This window comes from Amphiura filiformis, unplaced genomic scaffold (genome assembly GCF_039555335.1).
Source record: "Amphiura filiformis unplaced genomic scaffold, Afil_fr2py scaffold_22, whole genome shotgun sequence".
In the NCBI taxonomy this organism is placed as follows: Eukaryota; Metazoa; Echinodermata; class Ophiuroidea; order Amphilepidida; family Amphiuridae; genus Amphiura; species Amphiura filiformis.
In genome coordinates this window covers 434155-442915 of record NW_027305486.1, presented here as the reverse complement: position 1 = coordinate 442915, position 8761 = coordinate 434155, and positions in this window count along the sequence as shown.

Sequence of the window (8761 nt, the reverse complement as noted above, 5' to 3'; positions counted from 1 at the left end):
AATAACTTCTGTTCTATGACCCTGAACCCTCGGAGCCAGGTAGAAGGTTGAAAATACCTGGAAAATGATTGGTAGAAACAGGGCGTAGGACCGGATTTACCATTGGGCCAGATGGGCCCGGGCCCAGGGCCCCAAAATCTTGCCCCCCCCCCCTTTAAATTACCGGCTTCTTCCTTTTAACCCGAAAAACACCACGTTTTGGACCCAATCAGAGTAAAATGGTAAAATGAAAAATGTGTGTGTAAAGTGTAAATACAAGACTCTCCGACAAAATGCGGGTTCAGTAGGCCTATTTTCATCGCAATCCAATTCGTAGTATGTGATTATGGTTTGTTAGGAACGTCAAGTGATGGGACCGACAGAAACTGGCTGTGAAGGACACTAACCAAATCGTCTCAACTCAATGATTACTACTACTATAGTACTACCAAGCATGGGCGTCAATCCCGGGGGACAGGGGACCTCCCCCCCGACATTTTCGCCAATATGACCCATTTTTTATTCTTTTCAACTAATTTTTGACAATTCAGGTATATGACACTCGTATTCACACTTGTTCATTTACAACGCAAACCTAATCCCGGTGGTTTGCGAGTGGGTGAAATATCCGCACCCGGGACTTATTAATCCCTGGTATGAATTATTTATCAGGCTTGTCAATGCAATCGACACGATCCATTTTTGCAAGAATATAAAAGCACTTGAAATTCGCTGTCGAAGTGACGTAATAATCGGATTAACTACCATAGCAATGGGGTAAAACAATTTTTGAATGTACCGCGTGAACGTACCAGTGCAGCGCGGTATTTCAAAAATTGTTTTACCCCATTGCTATGTAGTTATTCCGATTTATTACATCACTTCGATGGCGAATAGCAGCGCGATGGGTTCATGAACTACCCCCTGAAACCGACGGAGTCATTAAATTAAATGCCCATCAAAAGAAGCTCTACATACACAAATTAACAACTACAATAGGACAAGGCCAGCACCGATGACCTGCTATGACCTGACATGTTATTTGAGCTATTCTAAAGCTTTTAAGATATAAAAAATATCTTAAAGATTAGTATTCGTTTGTGCATATAATATGGACTGCACATTTAACATGCAAATTATTAGTTACAAATATTGGTATAATAACATACGGTCTAGATGGTATGATATAAAACGACTAATAAAATCATGCCAACATGGAGTCATGTCAAAGGTTCATTATATCTCGTATGTTTTACTTAATTTATATTTGAGCGTTTTCTATACCTATGCGCGAAGTCAATTGAAATAACACGAAAGTTACAGTTTTACCACGTTCTTTACAGTAATTGACATAACGCCTTCCAGAATTCTCGCTATTCGCAATAAGGGCGCCGCCAGCGGTTTGCGATGTAATCGTGATGTATCATGGGAAAAGGTCGACATCCAAGTCCGCGCAATACGAATATTACCAAGCTATTACATAGAAACACGTGACAATATTTTTTAGTTTGTCAAAATAAAGGTGTTACACGCGAATCGATACTCAATAATACTTAATAATGTGATTTGAAATGTGCACAATTAATGATTTCTCTATCGATTTGCGTGTAATACCGTTATATTGACAAACTAAAAAATATTGTCACGTGTTCCTATGTAATAGCATGGTAATATTCGTATTGCGCGAACTTGGATGTCGACCTTTTCCCATGGTACATCACGATTTTCCCATGATACATTACGATTACATCGCAAACCGCTGGCGGCGCCCTTATTGCGAATAGCGAGAATTGTTTGGCAATCTTGTGATTGCTTTGAAGCACCAAGTCGAATGCTCACTAAGATCTACTGATCTTACACCTCTGTATAATTATCTTCTTGTTGGGCTATCAGAAATCAAAGGTTTTCACAAGTCTTCCTCATTACTCGGTGGTCACGCAATAGTTGGCCCAACAAAAACTTAGAAAATATTCTTGATCCTTCACACAGCTCATAGAGTTTGCCGTGATTTGCCATGGATAAGTTCTGTAGATTTAGTCCATTGACTAAGGTCAGTGACCATTGTTGAGGAGAAGGCCCATGGAGTACATTGTATAATCAATATTTTTGACAAAATGAGTTGTCCTTGTTAATTTGTAGCCATATGACTTTGTACTTTTGATTATTTACATTGTTTCTCCAAATGTATACATCCATCCCAAATTCTGATTGCTATTATTATTGTATGGGTGAATGGACAACAAAAAAATTGGTTTCTCCATAGGGCCTGTACTTAAGCGAACTGGTTGGTGACTAAGTCTTTATTGGGACAATTGTCTTTTTTCCACCAGTAATGTGCAGACCTTGATGAGACACATAATTACACAAATTGACATCCCAAGACGTGGTGTTGAGGAGGGCTGATATCTGCATACAGAGGATTGGTGACCATTCCCTGGTGGCCACGGCAAAGTTTAATACTGTCAATTACTGTAAAGAAAGTAGTTAAACATGTGATATCCATGTTGCTTTGAATTTAATTGACTTCGCGCAACTAAATTTTTCCTTTTTACAGTTATGGGAGGACAAGCTGTTGAGTCAGTTGTCAACTATATCATTTTTACCAAAATACCTTTTAATCTAGTGGCATTTTTCATACTGTATACTTTATTTTGATACACCCTGTATAAAGGCACAGGTATAGACACTATACAAGTGATAGGAGACATGATACATCATGTAGGCCAGTGATATATTGTTCCGTTGTGTTGATTAATCGATAAATTATAATTTTAGGGAAATCTCAGTCCATCGAGACAGTTAGCAGCCTGGACAACCGATTCTTTAGAAATGCTTAGTCGCGCTAAAAGTCGATCGATACATGTTAAAATCAGCACAATTCAGAGATACACCTTTTGCTATGAAATTAATTTTCTCGGTCTAATATAAAGCAATATTTTTTTTTCTTCAGTAATGTCAGTTAAAAACTTGGTGCTTGGATATATATTTTTTTTAATCCTGGTGTTAAAATTAAGCATCAAATTGTGTCTTTTAGTGTGATATTTTTGATTTTTATAGGCCTTGAGTTCGCCTGCGAGCTTTTTACGAAATTGTTTTTTTAGCGTCTCAAACTAATATAGTTTGCTAAAGAAAGATATTTCCCACCTCTGTAACGCACATCGTGTGGGTCTATATATTATAGTTTTGTCAGAATTTGCGTTTTTATTTTACGCTTTTTCCCTTCATGCTCCGAAAATGTCAAACGTAGTACTTTTATCTCGTGAGCAACCAGCAGAAATAGTCGATATTTTCATTGTTGTCATCCAGGGCAATTTTCCATTGAAAAGCATATTGCCCGACCAGCGATTTAGTAGCCCAAATCCCCAATTGGCTTTTCTGGTAAATGAGGTGAATTTTAAAACTTTGCTCCCGTGATAGCCTGCAATTTCAATTTATATGGATTCCATGATTATGAAAACCATTTTGTCTGTCTGTTTGTTTGTTTACCTAGGTTAGTCCGTATTTTCTCTTAAAAGAGACGCACGCTTGAGGTCCACGGGAAAATCCACGGTCCAAACCTAGAAAAATTAGCGTGTTATTATACGGAATTGGTTTATTAGCGTCTCAAACTAATATAGTTTGCTAAAGAAAGATATTTCCCACCTCTGTAACGCACATCGTGTGGGTCTATATATTATAATCTTCTGTCCCTCCTATCTCCAGGTGAATTTTGTATGATTCGCGGGTTGCCATTTTCATGACACCCTTCAGACTTGTGTTCGGGTTTGTTTTTAATTTGACATGTAGGCGTATACCTAAATGTATAGCTATGCTATATATTATTATGTAATATCATGTGCATGCAGGCTATGGGGTGGGGTGGATGCAGAGGTGTGTGAGGTGGGTAGTGGGGGTGTATGTAGGGAAACTTTGGGGTGGTGACTCAACACACTTTAACCATGACTTCCAATGCAAGGCTTATTGTTGCCACAAATTTTTTTTTTTCCTTATGGTTATTTATAGGTTTTTATGAACTTCCATGTTTAACCTGGTATTGTTTTGGCTGCTTCATTAGGGCCTATGACTTTCGGTGGGTTTCCAAAAGCAGTTTCAAACAAACACAAACAAAAGGCACCATACCCAGTCACACAATTGAAACACTACGTCAAGTATTAACATCCAAGTTATTCTGTTTTTAGGTAAGCAATTTTAAATAATTGCTTGAACAGGTTTTGTTAAAAAACAAAAACCTGACAGAGGGAGAAGAGAGGAAGAGAGATGGAGAATCCATACGATATGCAATACCATACGATTATATTCAATAAGCCTGGTAAAAATTGTCTATTTGGGCCCCTGCCCTCCCCCAAGTGCAGGGAAATTTGGTGGATTTGGGCCACCGCCCATACAGGCTTACCCCCCTTGGAAAAAATCCCAGCTACGCGGCTGTGATCAGTAGGATCGCTATTAGGTCTGGGAATTTCGTTGCTATATTGAAGTTCTGGCAACACTGTACCCATGCCGGTATTCCTATTAAACCCAGGGATATCGATCCACAATGCTAGTATTAGCTTTTGATTTCACGCGTTGATTTTGAAATTTTTCAGGCGGGAATAAAAATGATGAAATCAAAACGGAAATTCTGACAAAACTATGATATATCGCTCACGGTGATGTGCGTTAGAAAGTTGGGAAAAATCCTTCATTAGCGAACTATATTACTTTGAAAAGCTAAAAGGTTGAAATGACTGAATTTCACGCCTAAGTTTAACACTAGGATTTGAAAAAAAAATACAGTATCAAGCACTACAATTTGACCTGACATTTACTGAAAAAATGAAAATGATTGCTTTTTATTTGGCCGAGAAAATAAATTTTACATTGAAAAGTTGTAACTCAAAATTTAGCTCATTTCAACACCAAATTCGATCGTTTGTATTGCCTCATTAAATGACTGAGTGAGTCTTGCAGAACAAAAGAATCGGTTGTCCAGGCTGCTAACTGGAGAAGGTCCCACGCGTACGTAAGCATGGCCATCCACGCTGCCAGGTGTTGTTGTGCTATCTGGTGGGTCCTTTCTTTAAGGACTAGGAACGAGCTAGCCGAAGTTATTTATGGCGTAGGAGTGGGTGTTGTCGAGTAGATGCCTTTTGTTCTTTCCCCTTTAGTGTAAAGTTGCGTATGACTAACATTTTCTTGTTTACAGTTAATGTCTAACCTGTTGAGAGGTCAAAATGACAAATGCACAGTGGGCACCCTTGAGCAATAAAAGATCAAAGGTTATACAGATGTCAAAACTCAAATATTCGTCATTCCACAATGATTCAGAAAATATATAGTTTGACCTACCTACGACTAATCAGTATGGAATTATTAGCGAAAAAGTCTAACGGATGGGTCGGGTTCATTTTCAAAAGGGGCTAAATGCAATAGCTGCATTGTTTCACATTTTTCTGGTTTATTTTTTAAAAACTAAGTTTAAATGACATTTAAAGGCCAATTCAGTGATTTGCTCATCCGGACGATCTTTAAAATCATCAAAATTCGGAATTTGGTACCACTGTCATTTTCATAAATGTTTAAGCATAGCCTGCTAGAGGTTCAGCCAAAAGCTGTAATGTATATATGACAGTATATAAATTAGCTACATGAATTTGAATGGGGCTTCAACTTCGTCAATACTGCTGTTTTCTTCGTCTTTTGCCAATTTTGTTTCATGTCAAAAATATCAAATGACAATTTGATTGACTTATCCATCACTTTAAGCCATTAATAAACAATTTGAATTTTTTACACTTTCGCTGGGATCACTGAATGGGTCTTTAACGTTAACGACTAATTTCTGTTCTGAATTATTATAACGACACAAACATTTTGATACCATTTTCATCAAAACTCTAGACTGATTGGACGTAGGTGGGTCAAACGAAAAAAAATTCTGAATACCAGCGGAATATGCAAATATTGAAGCAAAACACGTTCAACCCAACTTTACACTCACAAGAAAGTTTTATCCGACTAGTGGCCCTGGTATAATTCGCAATGTTCCTGGCACACCGATGACACCATAGCTGGGGTTTATGAGCTGAATTTCAGTTAGAACTGTTATAGGACCAAAAATTAGCTCCGTTTGCTGGTAGCCCAATCCGAACGATATTAATGGACCTACTCCTCCTGGACCTCCTATTGTATACATATAAGCTGTAAGAACAATATTGTTATTGAAATATAATTATATATTTATACATACATTCAACAAGATTGATGAGTTTACCATAGTTTCACCGCACATATTTGATTTTGTGAAATTAATATAATGTATTGACATTTAAAAAAAAGAGCGTAAAATCTTATTAAATACTTACACACTGTAACTGGGTCCGGTCCAATCTTTTCAACAGTTACATTTGCATAACCATGGTAAGGAACATCAACGACAGCTTTATCTGGTCTAGGATCTGAGCTAGTAGCAGAAGTATCCGTGTCTTCTCGTTTCTTTCTTGTGCAAGCTGTCCTCTCAAATGCAGGCAACAATTTAAATCGTACTGATGGTACAGAAATAATGTTTAATTACGGTTTAAAAGAATTGAAAAATAAAATAAGAAACATAATCATAGGATCAAAATTGTTAGTACAAGTTCTATTACCTTTCTTTATAAAACATCGAAAAGAAGTTTGAAATAAAATGTTTTTTGTTTTGTTTTGTTTTGTTTTTGGAGTTTTTGTTGTTGTTGTTGTTGTTTTGTTTTTGTTTGTTTTTGTTGTTTTTTGACACTTTTTAAATACTTACTTAATAACACCTTGAAGCAAAACGAACAAGACAAATTAGGCGTAGAAATGTCGCTATGCGATATACCGGAATAAGGACCAGAAGGTGGACACCCCGAAATTTGTCCATATGACAACAATTTGGTATCCTTTACACAGTCCTGTACTTCCGCATTCTACAAAAAGAACAAAAACAAATATTATGACCTAATGATGTAAATAACTAGCAACCAACAACACTGACGTGAGGCCGGGCACGTGGTTTGGATTCCAGAGGGAGTATGTCACCTTGGCCTGGGGCGGACATTTTATAAATGAATTTAGAAGAGCAGCAACTACACCACTTGCATTACATTCCAGGTGATAAATCTATATCATATGCAAAATTAGAGGAAAAATGAACGAGGCATTTTTATTTTAGAGCCATTTTTCTATAACTGGTCTTAGGGCTACATTGTAGCCCTATGGAGGGAACAAAAATGTGATTTAAAAAAACTGTAAGAGATACAGCCATCAGAAAAGGACCCCGGTGGGTACTTAACACAAATGACCATATGGGTATCCTCCGCCGGAAAGACCCCCGTTTTTAGATATCGCAGCTTCGAAAGTCCGCCTAAATGTGGCCTAAACAGGGCTCCGAAAAACCCTTGATTTAAAGCCGTATTATAACATTTGCTGAGGAGGACGCCCTCACTGATGTTATCAAATTCATTTTTACACGATTATATTGTACTTTATTAAACCAATATGCCCTGCAAAAATCAAGACTCTTGGTACTGTACTTTTGTCAAAATCCGAGATTTTGAATAAAACGACGGAACCGGCGTTTTATTATTACGATGGAATTATTAGTCGAACGCATACACGATGTTCATAACACACAGTACGTACACGGCGTGCGAGACGGTGATCTACACAACAAGGGTCGTACCATAACATGACCGAAGGAGTGGTACGTATTGGCGACATATGCGCTGGTTGTAAATTCCAATTTTCTTTGCTTTGCTGTTGTTGTTCGGCTCAAAAATAAAAGGGGATATATCTGACAATAAAAACTAACATCTTATGGCAAATAAATGCTAATCTATTTTGTATGAAAATGTTATAATATGGCTTTAAACTATTTCAGGTCTAAAAGACCATTGCTCATTCCTCACATTTCTGGTTTTTTTTGGCGATTTTCAACCAGAAACCCAAGAAAGACCCCTTTTACTTGTTCGCAACTCCAAAAGACCCCCTTTTACCGGTACGCCATCAGTTCTCAAAGACCCACCACCTCAAAATTCCGGGGGAGTATATCCACCAAAAATTTATGATGTGACCCTCCCATCCCCCATTCATCCCCTACCCCTCCCCACAGATGTCTCTACAATAAGTTGCACAGATATGTTGAAGACCGTAAGCCCATTTGGCATTTTGAGATATGATTGTTTAAACTTTTTTAAATAAGATAATTTGGAAAGCAAAAAAGCCATAATATTGATACCTCTCAGGTACATGGGTATAGGCAAGAAGAATCATTTTGTATATCAACCAAGTAAATATCTGTAATATTAATCGATATTGATCGATTTATCATTTTTGGACTTAAGGTCTTCTTGCGCTCGGGTTGAAACAAAAGCTTATAACTCAAAACTGAATGCAGATGTTGGAAATATTTAACCATATTGGTAATCTATGTGCAAAGACGAGCAAGTTGACACCTTGTTTGTTGAATTTAAAGGTTGTTTTCAAATTTGACCTCGTAATTGTTGTGATGAGACGAGTAATTTGACATGTCTCTTGACCCCTATTGACCCCTCACGTGACCCCTATGGGGAGGGGGCCAAAGGTAAAATAAAATGGTCAACATTTTAGTCTTCATCCAATAACTTCAAAACCACCTGTAACTCAATTGCGTCAAAAGTGGACTTACAGTCTTCTTGCGCGCAGGTCTTCATAAATAAAAAAGAAAATGGCTTCAAGTAAACAATTAAATTCTTGTGTATTAGTTAATTTAACATGGAATGGCACTTACATCAAGAAGAGTATCAGCTAA